Genomic DNA, 15,037 nt, shown 5'->3' with positions numbered 1-15,037 from the left:
GACCCTCACAACTTTTCCCTTCCTTTAGAATTTTTAGTTTCCCTCAAGGCTCTATCTATCTCTTCTAGATTCTTTCCTGGTGCTGTCATTTCTAGTGCTCTCTCCCCCCTCCAAGTTATCCTTAAGTACCTTTGCAAGTTCCTTGAGAGCATAAGCTAGCTATATTGTTTTGTCTTTGGTTGCTCAGGTCTTAGTATGGTTTCTTGCCATTTTTTATTTGTTTTGCTATTTCATACAATCTCTTATTTTATTGAAGAGGAACTCTCAGGAAAGAACTTCAACCATTCCAGGTACCATTTTCCTCTAAAATTTATTGTATTAGAGAGCTCTCTGAGGTACTGAGAGATTGCATGATTAAAGTAGAGTCACATAGTCACTATGTGTCAGGTTTGAATGTATGCCTATATGACTCAAAGGCATGCTTTCCACCAAATCAGTATGCTGCCTTTCTTTACACAGAGGACATATTGAATAAATACTTGCTGTTATTCATCACCCTTCTCTTATTTAGTATAGTTTTCCACATTAATGCTTTCCAAATATATGCTTGAATTTTACAAATGCAAAAACTGAAAAGTATGGGGCACAATGACTTGCCAGAGGTGACATGGAAGAGTTGAATAATATGACCATCTTAAAATGATCATTTTTAATATAAGTACTTCACCAATAAATTCATTAAATATGTTTCCCCTTGTGTCCTTTTAAATTTCCTGTATATACTCTTTTTTTAGGTTTTTTTTTTTTGACAAGGCAAATAGGGTTAAGTGGCTTGCCCAAGGCCACACAGCTAGGTAATTTTTAAGTGTCTGAGGCTGGATTTGAACTCAGACACTCCTGACTCCAGGGCTGATGCTGTATCCACTGCCACCTAGCCTGCCCCTCTCTGTACTCTTTTAATTTTCATTTAGCATTTGACTTTTTAAAACTTAACATTTGATACAAGCAAGGACAAATTAACCAAACTTCATTTGTTTTAGCACTTATAGCATGCCAAAACATTTTTTTAGGTTGTTTTTTTTTTTTTTGCAAGGCAAACGGGGTTAAGTGGCTTGCCCAAGACCACACGGCTAGGTAATTATTAAGTGTCTAAGGCTGGATTTGAACTCAGGTACTCCTGACTCCAGGGCCAGTGCTTTATCCACTACGCCACCTAGCCGCCCCTTGCCAAAACATTTTGCTAAGAATTTTCAGGATAAAGTGTTTGGTAATCCACAAGATACAGAAAGGACTTAAAGAAACAAGAGGGTTATTCCAAGACTTTGATTAATCTTTAATCTCATCATTATGGCCCCTTATAATTCCTAACTTTCTTTAGAATCTTTGTTATTTGTTGGATAATGGAACCACAGACATAATCCATATTTGGAGATTCTTTTCCTAAACTAGACAAACATTTTTATTGAGTATTGTACTATAACCCTTTTTTCTTGTAAATTTAGAATTAAGAGCCTCTGATGAAGTATAGATGACAGCTAGATGGCACAATGAATGGAGTGTTGGACTTGGACATCTAGGACATTTGTGACTCTGGACAAGACTCATAATTCATCAATGCCTGAATGTCCTCTTTTTTAAAAAAATAGTGATTATATTAATATTTACCTTAGTGTTCAATCCTTTCAGCTGTGCCAACCAACTTTTTATGATCTCTTTTGTGGTTTTCTTGGCAAAGATACTGGAGCAGCTTCCCATTTTCTTCTTGAAGTATTTGCTTTATAGGATTGTTTTGAGAATCAGATTGATGACATATAAAAATCACTTTAAATTTATATTATTATTTTCATTATCATTATCATTATTACTCAAGTGGTTTTAAATTTCAATAGATTTAGGTGGATGGTGTATATGTGTGTGTATGTGTGTGTGTTTTACTTTGTGACTTCTGTGTGAAGCCTTACTATACAAAATTTTCAACTCTCTAAACTTCCCTCCCCCCTCAAATAATAATAATTTCTTTAAGAACTTCAAGAACATTCTCAGAATAATTATTTTAAACTGTTCTAGGTAGACAAGTTACCTGAGAGAATAGCTACCTCCAAAAGTTGCTGAATGCCAAGTCAGAATTTCCCAAAACATCAACTATTAGTTCAATGACAGCTCATATACTCAGTCACCTATGCTCCTGTTCAGTCAATGCTCTCAAGTCTTTCAAAGCCAGTTCAAGGGGTGGCTAGGTGACGTAGTGGATAAAGCACTGGCCCTGGAGTCAGGAGTACCTGGGTTCAAATCCAGTCTCAGACACTTAATAATTACCTAGCTGTGTGGCCTTGGGCAAGCCACTTAACCCCCTCTGCCTTTCAAAAACCTTTAAAAAAAAACCAGTTTAAAAGAGAGGCTTTAAAGATAAATAAAAAGTCTTATTTCTGAATGGTTCATGTGAGTAAGAACAAACTAACCTTCAATCTCACTGTTATTGAATATTTATTCCTGCTTCTCCTCTATGGAGGCAGATATCACCCAGAAAAAGCATCACAAGTCTAACAGGACCCTGAAGACAGTTGCATTACAGCAACCTTCACTACCTCAGAATCAGGATATCTTGTAATAACACTCACCTGAATATTTAATTCATGTGTTAGACTTTCCTTTTTGATGGCACAGTAATGACACTTACTACATTATTCTCTATTTAAAGAATATTTGCTAGCAAATATTGAGGAATGAAGACAGATTACTTTCTAACTATTTAAATTGTTCTCTTTTTAAAAAAAATATTTATTTATTTATTTATTTTGAATTTTACAGTTTTTCCCCTAATCTTGCTTCCCTCCCCTCAGCCCCCACAGAAGGCAGTCTCTTTGTCTTTACTAAATTAAGTTCTCTCAGTTTAGTGCTACTGTAATTCAGACTCCTTGAATGGGTCCAAGATAGTGCTGTAGTGGACCATATTGTTATAGTGATGTTCTTGTAAAGTTCAGTTACACTATAAATACCTCTGTCTAATATGTTGAAAACATTGTACATAAGTCAAAAAGTTAAGGTCTTTGGGCTGAAAAATGATCATCAAATGACTGTTTATAAATTCTACATTTATAACTGTATTTTTTCCAAATCCATCCCTCATTCCTTCCAGTTGGGTAAGAGAGGCCACAAACTATTATTAATCCTCAGCAAAAAAAAAATGAAAACAAAATCTCAAAATGCTATGCCTCTTCCATGTTCCCTTTGATTTCTTATTGGCCAAAACCTCCCCACTTCTAGAAAGAGGCATTGACTCCCTGATAACTCAAGGTTTTTGGAAAATGATGCCTCCAAGGATGAGGATTTCTCTCCTCTATTCAAGTACTAATTGAAGAGAGGGAATAGATAAGGTATCTAGGTCTTAGTTTATCCTTTTTGTGAGGAATGTAGGGTGTTGGTCTTCACAGGGTGTGGAAGGGAGCCATTAGGGAATCCATTACAAATGGAGAATGGCCCAGCCAATCACAAGACTGGGAGAGTTTTCCTAATCCCATTCCAGGGATGGCAAACCCAAAACCAGTTCTCAATTGGTCAAGAGTGACCCAGAGATCTTGACCTAATGCAATTGAGTTTGCACAATTAGGTAATTGAATATTAACCCACATGAGTTGTATGATGTGGGTGGGGGATCATATTAGGGGCATGTCATGGAATGGGTGGACCTCTTAGATTGTAACTCAAACTCTGAGAGCCTATGAAAATCCAAGAGGGAGGAGAAAGAGTTTATGAAGACTACAAATTACCTGATGTTCCAAGACCAATTCTTACCTCATGCCGGGTGAGGTACCCATATCTTGCAAGGTGTATCTTGCAAGGTTCATAAATAAAATGTACAATTTTCTCTCACTCTAGCAGGTTTTTCTTTTCATTCATTTATAACACTTTTTTTCCTGTATTCACTGTAAAGTACTGAATATTTTAAAAAGCTGCTGTGAAACCTGTGTTTTATTTCATCATCACTGGTCTCCTTTTAAGCATTAAAAGACAGTTGTAACAATTCCAAAAGACTAATGAAAAATGCTATTTAACTCTGAGTGCAACTTGAAGTATAATTTTCTTTCTTTCCTTCTTTTTTCTTTAGCTAGTTATTTTTTTTCTGTTTATTTAAAATAATATGATTAATAAAGAAATATGTTTTGCATAATGTCACATGTATAATTGATATAATTTTGTTTGCCTTCTCAATAGGTGCAGGAGGAGTGGAAAGCAGGGAGAGAATCTAGAATTCAAAAATTAAAAAGTAAAGAATGTTAAAAATAAATTATATATAATACATAAATATGTATTTAATCATATATTAACTTAATATATAATGAATAAATATAATATATAAGTAAAAATAAAATATAATATATTTATCAGCAAACAGCAAGAAGAAGCCTCAGGTTGGGCAAGTTACCCACTCCATCATGAACAGAGCCCAATGTTAACATAAAGTTCAAAGTGGAGACAGACTAGAAAAATGAACAAATGAAAATTAAAAAAAAAAAGATGTAGAAGAGCCTGGCCACAAAAAAAAAACCTATTATGATAACAAGGAAAATCAAGACACAAAGTCAGAAAAAAGTAAATTTCATGAAAATCACTACATGCAAAACAGTCAAACAAATGCAGATTGAAAATAAGTTTAAAACCAAGAGAACAATATACATATTAACAGGACCCTTGTGAGATAATCAAATCTCATGGATGCATCTACTTTCAGCAATTTGAACAATGCAATCCTCATCCAGAGGAAGAAAAACAAAACAAACAAATAAAACAAAAAAAAATTCTTCAGAATCTGAGGAAGACTACATTCACTTTTTAAAAAAGTTATCTCTTATGTTTTTCTTTCCCTTAATCCTAATTCCTCATACCAAAAATGGCTAGTCTATAAATATGCTTAACACAAATGTTTAAAAATGATATTAACCTGATTGTTTGCCTTTGAGGGGAGGGGGTGGGAAGGGAGAGAGTGGAAGGAAATTTTTGTAACTTAGAAATATACATAGGCATATGAATGGATGCTTTAAAAAAGCTTTTATAACATGTACTTGGAAAAGTAAAACATCAATAAGAAATAAAAAAAATTAAAAAAGAAAATAAGCTTTAAAAAATTCCTAGAAAAGTTAAAAAGAGAGGTAGAAGTTGTAGAGGAAAACTAAAAAAAGAAAAGAAAGAAAAACAGTAAAAGAAAACTATGAAAAAAGAAGTAAGAGTTTGGGAAAAGTTGCATCAAAAATAGTAAAGAAAATAATGCCTTAAAAACCAAAATTGACCAAGTAGTCACTGAAGGGAAAAATCTCCTTAATTAAAGAGGGACAATTCTTCACTGATGAAAAAGAATTCCTTAAAAAATAGAATGGGTCAAATTAAGGGAAAGGTACAAAACTTTATTGAAGAAAATAATTCATTAAAACTTAAAATTAAATTGACCTCATGAGTCATCATGAAACAATAACAAAATTAAACTGATAAAAACAGAAGGAAATGGGAAATATCATTGGGAAAATTATCTTATACAAAAGAATTTTGCAGAGAACTTTTACAATGAAGGAAAAAATGTTGGGATAGTTGGTATCTTTGAATCTCACTTTCATCTAAAGTGTTTCAAAGAGGAAAGAAAATACAAATACACACATGCACACACACACACACACACACACACACACAAACACACACGATTTTACAAACCCATCTTACCCAACAACAAAGCAGGATGAGAAGGGGGATAAGAGAAAAGGAAGGAGGTGATAAAAAGCAGGATGGATTAAGGATGGCAACAGTCAGAAACGAAAACAGACTTTAAATGAGGGACAAGGTTTTAACAAAGAAAGAAAACCAGAATCCAACAATATGCTGTTTATAAGAACATTGAAACAAAAACATAGATTGCACAGAGTTAAAATAAGATACTGGATCAAACTTTATTATGTTTCAGCTAAGTTTAAAAAAAGGCAGGGGTAGCAAGTATGATCTCGTATAAGGCAATAGTAATAGTAGCAATAATAGTAATAATATCATTAAAAGAGATAATCAGGGAAATTGCATCTTGCTAAAAGGTAACAGAAAATAAAGCAATATCAATACTAATATGCATCAAATGACACAGTATTCAAATTCTCAAAGAAAAAGTTAAATGAATTAATGGGAGATCTCAACTTTCCAATCTCAGAACTAGACAAATCTAACCATAAAATAAATAAGAAGTTGAAGAGATGAATACAATTTTAGAAAAATTAGAAATGATATACTTGTGAAGAATATTTAATGAGAATAGAAAGGTGTAAACCATTTTCTTGGTTGTGAATGACACTTTCACAAAAATTAGTAGATATTTTGCTCCAAGACTTACTGATAAAATTGACAATTTAAGTGAAATGGATGAATGTTTACAAAAACATAAATTGCCCAGATTAACAGAAGAGGAAATGGAGCACATAAATAACCCAATCAGAAAAAGCAATTGAACAAGTCAAACCAGCTCCCTAAGGAAAAAAAAAAACATTTACCAGAACCAGATGAATTTGCACGTGAACTCTCCTTAACATTTAAAATTATTTAATCCCAACACCATATAAACTATTTGGAAAAAATAGAGAAAGGAGTCCTACCAAATTCCTCTATGACATAGATAAAGTTTTGAAAAATAGACCAGGGGTAACAGGGTGGCTCGGTGGTGCAGTGGATAGAGCACCAGCCCTGGAGTCAGGAGTATCTGAGTTCAAATCTGAACTCAGACAATTACCTAGGTTGTGTGGCCTTGGGCAAGCCACTTAAACCCATTGCCTTGCAAAAAAAAAAAGACCAAGGAGAGGAAAAACAGAGAAAAACCTATATACTAATTTCCCTAATGAATATTATGCAAAATTTTTAAATAAAACACTAGCAATGAGATTACAGCAATATATCACAAAGATCATACACTATGACAGGTGAGATTTATACAGGAATGCATAATGAAACATATCAATAACAAAAGCAACCAAAAAACCCCACATGATTATCAGTAGATTCAGAAAATGTTTTTGGCAGGATACAACACCCAATCCTATTAAAAACATTATAAACTATAGGAGTAATTAGAGTCTTTCTTTAAATGATATATAGCATCTAATCTAAAACCAAGAGTAAACATTATCTGTAATGAGTATAAACTAGAATCCTTCCAAATAATATCAGGATAAAACAAGAATATCCATTATCATCATTATACTGGAAATGCTAGTAAACAATAAGAGAAGAAAAACAAAGAGAAGGAATAAGAATAGACAAAGGAGAAATAAAACTCTTTCTTTGCAGAATAAATGCTGGTATAGTTAAATAACTCTAGAGAATAACCTAAAAAACTAATTGAAATGTGTTGTTGGTGGAGGTGTGAACTGATCCAACAATTTTGGAGAGCAATATGAAACTGTTCCCAAAGGGCAACCAAACTGTGCAAATCCTTTGGATCCAGTAATACTGCTATTAGGTCTGTATTTCAAAAAGATCATAGAAAAGGGAAAAGGACCCATATGTGCAAAAATATTTATAGTAGCTCTTTTTTGTGGGCAAAATATTGAAAATTGAGCAGATGCTCTTTCGTCTAAAGTGTTTAAGAATCAATGAAAAGAAATGTGAAGGAAGGTAGTCTAGAAGCACCAGATTTCAAAGCAATAGAAATAGAGTGATAGAGCAATGATAGACCAGTAACGAATAACCATAAGAATCTAGTGTTTGATAGAATGAAAGAGCCAAGCTTTGGACACAAGGACTTACTGCTTGACAAAAATTACTGGAAAAACTGGAAAGCAGTTTGGCAAAGATTAGGCACAGATCAACATCTCACTCTTAAAAGCAAGGTAAAAATTAGTACATATTTAAGAAATAATGGGTGATATAAGCAAATTGGGGCAGCATGAACAATTTTATCTAGACAGGATCACAGGAAGTAAAATGGAAATTTTGGTTATAAGAAATTAAAAGGTTTATGCACAAGCAAAACAAATATTGTTTAATTTAGAGAGACAGTAGGAAACTAAGGGGGAGGGGAATTTACAATGAGTTTCTCTGATAAAAGCCTCATTTAGCAAATATATATGGAACTGATCCAAATTAATAAAAAGTCATTTCCCAACTGATATATGGTGAAAGGACCAAAGCTTTCAATAGACACATAAAAATCTCTAAATCCCTATGAATAAAAAATGCAAATTAAAACAAATATTAGTTACCACTTCAAACTTATCAGATGGTTTAACATTATAGAGAAGCAAAAGAGCAAATGCTGTTAGTATTTGGGAAAATAGGGACACTAATGTACCTTTGGTTTGAGTTGTGAACCGATCCTGCCTTCCTGTAGAACAATTTGGAATTATATCAAAAGGATAATCTTCTTCTGACCCAGCAATAGCATTACTAGGATTGTCTTCCAAAGGAATCAAAGAAGAAGATAAAGGACCTGTAGATACAAAAAAAATTATTAGTAGCTTTTTTGTGGTGGCAAAGAATTGAAAACTGAGAGGATGCCCATCAATTTTGGAATGGTTGAACAATTCATGGTATATGATTAAAATGGAGTACTATATGGTATATGATTAAAATGGAGTACTGTAGTTTTATTTATGAAGTACTCAAGAACAATAATATAGAATAACTACATAACTGCTATGTAGTTAAGGGATTCAATTTTGCTCTGTTTTGACTTAGTTAATGAACTGCCATAGAAACAATGGGTAGAAGTTGCAGTGGGGTAAGCTTTAGTTTGACATTAGCAGTCATTTCTCAAAAAATTAGAGCTAGTTGTAGAATGTGCTAATTCTAGTGAATACTCACTAAATGCCTTTGTGTTCTCTTGTAATTATTGTCAGGATAGATATTGGTTGACTAGATAGTCTCTGAGGCTGCTTTCAACTGAGATACTGAAATTCTGTAATTCTGGTTCTGTTCAGTTGGTAATCACATGACATGATTTCCTCTTCTTCCTCTGTAGGATGTTCTCTCTCTTGGTAGCATCTGTGGTTCCTTATCTCCATTCTTCACAACATGAGAAACTATTTCTTCCTCAGAGGATCCAGCTCCATTCCCTGCTTTAAAGGTAATTTGTCCTTCTTTCCTTCCTTACTGTCACATTATTTAAATTCCTCAACACTGATTAAAATTCTCCTCAAAAAATCTTCATATTTTTCCCTTTTTCCTTTTTTGGTTTTAAAATCCATTTTTTCCATTCTTTGAAGGAACACTTGATTTTTATTGCTAAACTCTAAAATAGTGTTTTCTCTATCATTTTTACTTTCTTCTAGGAGGAAGACAAACCTGTACATTGACACACTGACTCTTTCTTGATGCTAGGAAAGACAATAATAAAACACATGCACTCATAAAGACACACAATATTTGGATAATATTATGATATGAAAATTATATAGCTAGTCATAGGTAACTTTTTGTTTCTGTGAATGCATGAATGGGCATGCTCACTTGCATCACAAATATACATATATACAGAAACTTCTTTATGAGGAGTCAAATATTTTAAATTCAGTTATATTCCCTAATTCTCATTAAGTTCCAGGATAAAAACAATAACTCAGGAAATGCAAATGGTTTACACAAAACACAAAGAGTACTAGAGAAAGAAAGAAGTATTAAGTTTCCTCCTCCCACTATACATCCCATAAGGCAAAATATGAAATAGTCAAGTTAAATTAAAGGACAAATCATAACTGCATTACAGATAATGTCAGTGACAGGTCTAAGAAATAATCTCAATTATTTAAATTCCCCATCCAACAAGATGAATTAGATTTCTTTAGAAAGCAAAATTATATTTTTATAAATATATAACTATGACCAATACTTGTTTATGAAGTACTCAAGAACAATATTAGGATGTTTTAGGTTCCTAGGCTATGCATATCATGTTGGACAGCACCTATGGAAGTTATCATTCATTACTATTTCATTAGATAGTACCTTATTTGACTGCTATGGCCTTACACAAGGTTTGAGGTGCTACCAATGTGTGAATTTCCACCTTAAGAGATGAGGCTGGGTCATGTGAAAAGTCTCTATGCAAGATTAGATCCATTTATTACTGATTTTATATCCAAACTGCAAGAGTAATCTCCATTTGGGGAGACTATTTCTGAGTAGGAGAAATATTATATTTAAGTACAATTTTACCTACATGTTGAGTTTGTAGTTTTATATTTGAAGAATAACCACTTGTAAACTCATAACTTACATGCTAAAAATTAATTTCTTTCTCCTCTGAGGGTAATTATTTGTAGCTCAAATCAGCATATTACAAACCCTGAGATAATAGCCATCTCCAAAAGTCATTGAATAAATCTCATCCTCAGGTAAATTATAAGAAACTGTTCAAAATAGGGCCCCTTATCCAAATGTCACCTGAGACTAAACCTGCTAAAAATTAAATAAGTGCCAAAGACAACTTACCTAAAGGACCAATAATGAATTTAGAAAAAACAAACAAAAAACTGTTAACAATTTCACCTACATATATCTTGGTCAGCCATTCATTGCTTCATTCCAAAGTCAAAACATTGAGACTTTGCTGGTAAGTACAATTGACTTGTGTTGTATTACTGCCAAAGATTGTGCTATCACTCTCTAATAGAAGCTGATGCTTGCATTCTCATCAGTTACTATCACAAGATCAGGGATTCTCACCTGGAAGTACCTGAGAAGGTATACCTCATCAGGTTTATTCCCTGTACTTATTATCCATTAAGGACCTGACCAACAGTTGGCCTATTCTTCACTTAACCCTGCTTAAACATGTGCGTTGTGCCCTGGGCTTTGCTTTTGCCTTATTGTAGTGTAGTATTAGTGATGATATTTACCATATAGTTTTCCATTTAGAGAGCATTTGAGGCTAAATGTTAGAGAATGTGGGAGAGACTGAGTACCTCTAGAACAATAATTAAGTGAATTTAATAAAAACAGATTCACTTATTTAGTACTGTGGAAAGAAGGTTGAGTTTGGAGTCAGAAAACCTGAGCTTGAATTCCTGCCCTGCTGCTTGCTGCCTGTGTGACCTAGGACAATTCATTTAACCTCCATTGGTCTCAGTTTTCTCATGTACAAAATGCAATTAGAAGATTTTGAAATTTAAAATTGTGCCAAAGTAAACTTTAAGAAATTAAATCAAACTTTTCACTTGAAGGTCAAATACTGAACCTGAAGCTTAAATACCTTTGAACATATAATGAGGAAAAGACTCATTGGAAAAGACACTAATGTTGGGAAATATTGAAGGTAAAAAGAAAGGAGAATAATCGAAGACATGACTAGAAATTGTCATGGAAGCCATGAGCATGAAATAACTTTGGGAGATAAAGATAGACTTGGAGTGGTGTAGTCGATGGGATCATAAAGAGTCAGGCATAGCTGTACAACTAGGCAATCACAACAAACTACCTTCCAGCTCTGGATCTAGATTCCTATAAACCAGTATCCTGCTTTTTAAAATTCTCCTTTAAGTGTCTCCAATCAGAAGCATAAATACACCTCAAAATAATGTTGGAAATGCATGTCAAAATTAAACTCATTGCTATGGTATAAAAATAATGGATTACTAAGAGCTTAAAATTATGGAAAAATAGAGAGTGCACTGTGGAGGGGTGGAGAATCTTATCCAATATTTATATGTAAAAGGAGGATAAGAAAATTGTCAAAAGTATTGTATCAGAGGACAGATTCTTGTGAGATTTTCTATATTACTTTTGCTGGGTTTTTTATAAAGTTGAGAAAAGCACTTAACCCATCAGTGACATGAAATTTATAAAATAAGGATAATCATATTGTCACCTATATCTACAGCATTGTATCAGGATTAATAAGACATCTCTTTGAGAGTCTTAGATGAAAGGAACTGAGTACAAAGTACTCTCTGTGGAGAATGATTGAAAGGTATTCTGTAAAATAAAGGCTAATTAAAAAAGGCACACATGTTTATAAGTGAAAAAGGGATACAGACATTTTTCTGTGATGACAGGAATGCAGGGCAAAGATCACCAACTCCATTTCTTTCCCTCCTTGATGACTTTCAAATGTTAAAGGAAATTTAAGTAGTTACGGAACTAACTACACAGACATGACAGAAGTTGAAAGGATAAATGTCTGTATTTATTCGGCAGCTCAGAAAGATTGAGTGGAAGGTAGAGACCATGTAGAGGTGAAGAACAGCAAAGAAAGAAAGGTAAAACCTATACACTGTGGTTGAGAAAAGAATTTACTCACCCTAATTCAATTAGGTCAGTCAATAAATATTTCTTAAATGTCTACTATGTGCTAACCTCTATGTGCTAAGCATTGAGCATACAAAAAAAAGGCAAAAGACAATCCTAGTTCTTGAACAGCTCACAATTTAAGGGGGAAGATAAAATGCAAACGGATATACAGAATAAATATGAAATAATTGAAGGTACTAGAATTAAGAGAGATTAGGAAAGGCTTCCAATAAAAATTGAAATAAGTACTTGGGATCTTTTAGTGAGAGAAAACTAAATAACAAAGGTCTTGAGAGCCAGCAGAGCAATGAGTTTGCATGTTTTCACTCTTTTTTTTTAGTTCTGAAAAAAAATTCAAAATGTCTTGATTAGCTTTTAGTCACCACTCAAAAAGGGCTAATATTAGGCAGCTTTGGTGGCAGAGGGGATGGGAGAGAGTAAGGGCAGAGAATACCTCCAGGAAGTGCAGTCTCAAAGGTAACAGACTGGAGCAATAGCATCAAGGACTATTTCCAGAATCCTATCAATAAGAAAAAGCAATAAGAAATGGAAAGCAGTGAGGTAGAGATGCTTGCCTTGAAACATAGAAATGAAAGGTATATGTCAGTCATGATTGGAGGAAGAATGGTGATTAGAGGGGAGATAACACCTTCTTCATGTGTTAAGCTTTTATAAATTTCATCTTATTCAATTCTCATTACAACCTTAAGAAGTGGGTGCTGCTATTTTACAACTGAAGAAACTGAGGCAAAGAGAAACTAAGAGCTATGCCTAAAGTCAAATTTGAACTCAGATTGTCCTGACTCCAGACCACATTATTATAAATCCCTTCACTTTTTGGAATTTTCTGAGGGTTTTTGCACTTTCCCCAGTCTATGGGAGGTTATGTTCACTTAGTTTGTGTGTAAATTTGCAGGGATCAGCATTGAAATTATTTGATCTTCCCTGTTACTTACCTTGTTATTCTGTCTCAATTATGATTTATGGTTACTTAGAATGAACTAGATGAGGATTTGCATCATTATTATAAGCCGAAGTATCCCACCATGAACCTAAGGTAAGTTTAATCATATAGAAGAATATATGAAGAATGAGCCTCAGGAATACAGGAAAGTATGTTCAGACTGGTTTCCTCAGCCAGTGAAAAATCAATCCCTTGAGATAAAAGAAGTGATCTTTGGAACGACTTTTTGGATCTTGCCTAGTAGAAGCTGAGACTCATTTTCAAGAGATTCCACCTTGGGTGTGAACTTGGTGGAACCAGTACCATCTATGGACTGAGCTACTCCTGACCAGGGACTGAGGGTAGAATAAGGCAAAGTTGTATCCTGGATATTGGAGTATGGCTATTTCTTTTAACTAAATATCCTTCTGTAAAAGCTAATCAATGTCCAGTGATTAAAATGGACAGGGCAAGTCTCTAGTCCCCTAACAATAGGGGAAAAAATTGGTACTTAAGTCAGAGGTAAAGAGGAAAGAACCTATCCTGGGAACTTTGAATAAAGATGTAACTAGGTTCCCCTTGAATGTAAACCAGAGTGTTCACACTTCAATAGGATTAGGGCTTTAGATCTGGAGGAGACCTTAAAGGGAATTGAGTTTAATTTCTTCATTTTATACATGGAGAAATTGAGGCCTAGAAAGGTTCACTCACTTATCCATGGGGTCACACAAAATCCAGATTTTTCTGATTCCATGGCCAGTGACCTATCCTCCATACCAGTGGTGTCAAACTCAAATAGAAATGAGGACCATTAGTTACCATATTTAATCCTGTGGACCACAACTTGACTTAGAAAAAACATCCATTAAAATTCTCAGTATTTTGTTGTGTCTTTATTTTGTTAAATATTTTCCAGTTACATGTTAATTTGGTTCAGGCTGAACTCAAAAGCTCAAAAGAGCTCTATACTCCCAGTGATTGTATAGTTGGAATCTCTAAATTATATAATATTATCTCTGAAAGACCAGTTTGAATCCTGTCTTAGATACAGGCTATTAATTGTTGGGCACATTGCTTGTCCAGTTTCCTTGTCTCTAATATAAGAATAATGATAGCATCTGTTACATAAGATAGTTGAGAGGATCAAATGATATAATGTTCACTGAGCACTCTGCAATTTTTAAAGTACAATATGAATGTGAGCAATTATTTTTCCATTGTCCAAATTCTATTTATTCATATAGATAAATCAAAGAAAATAGTGTTGAGTTTGATGATGGCTCCAAATGTTCACATAGTACAGCCCAAACACTGAAATTAACTGAAGTTTCTAAGATATACACTATGCAAAGCTCATTTCAAGTAGTTCTTCAAAACTTCATCTCCTGATTATAACCATTTTGGAAAGAAAAAATCAATGAAAAAAATCTTTAACTCATAATTAGGAACAATTTAAGTTAATGAAAAATTTATCAATTTCTTGAATGACTTCTCAGGAGTAATGAATATAAAACATGTATCTTTCTTTCTTTTTCTCCCACATTTTTCTACTTATTTTTTCATTTATAAACTTTGTCTTTTCATTTATAAACCTATTAAATTAAAAGCAGTAAATACTCAAATAAATATCTTTTTTGTGGTGGTTGTCTAAGCTTTATAGAAAATCTTTGATATTCCAGAAAAAATACCCAATCAAAATAAACAGGTTTGGGGGTTTTGGAGAGAGAGAGAGAGAGAGAGAGAGGGAATTTTTAATTTTAGCTGGGATGTTTGGGGGAAGGCAGGCAGACGAAAGCCAGGAACATGGTCCTTTGAGTATAAGTGTATAAGTGGGGTGCTCTGCCTGCTATTGGCCTATCTATAGGTAGGCCTATAGATCTGGCAAGTCTTTTCTAGCTATGCATGCTA

General features: G+C 33.7%; 1 long non-coding RNA gene across 4 annotated transcripts in view; it reads right to left on the bottom strand.

Moving 5' to 3' along the window:
• The window catches only part of LOC141493824 (uncharacterized), a 61,125-nt gene that overhangs the window by 33,654 nt on the left and 12,434 nt on the right, over window positions 1–15,037 (bottom strand). For 3 of the 4 annotated variants that reach the window (XR_012470327.1, XR_012470325.1, XR_012470326.1), the window contains exon 2: window positions 8,252–8,389. This is a non-coding gene — a long non-coding RNA (uncharacterized LOC141493824). Of the gene's footprint in view, window positions 1–8,251; window positions 8,390–8,763; window positions 9,012–15,037 lie in introns of those variants that run through there. The other variant, XR_012470328.1, reaches the window with a different exon arrangement.

The sequence above is a fragment of the Macrotis lagotis genome, chromosome 7 (genome assembly GCF_037893015.1).
Source record: "Macrotis lagotis isolate mMagLag1 chromosome 7, bilby.v1.9.chrom.fasta, whole genome shotgun sequence".
In the NCBI taxonomy this organism is placed as follows: domain Eukaryota; kingdom Metazoa; phylum Chordata; class Mammalia; order Peramelemorphia; family Peramelidae; genus Macrotis; species Macrotis lagotis.
This window is presented reverse-complemented; position numbering and strand designations above follow the sequence as displayed.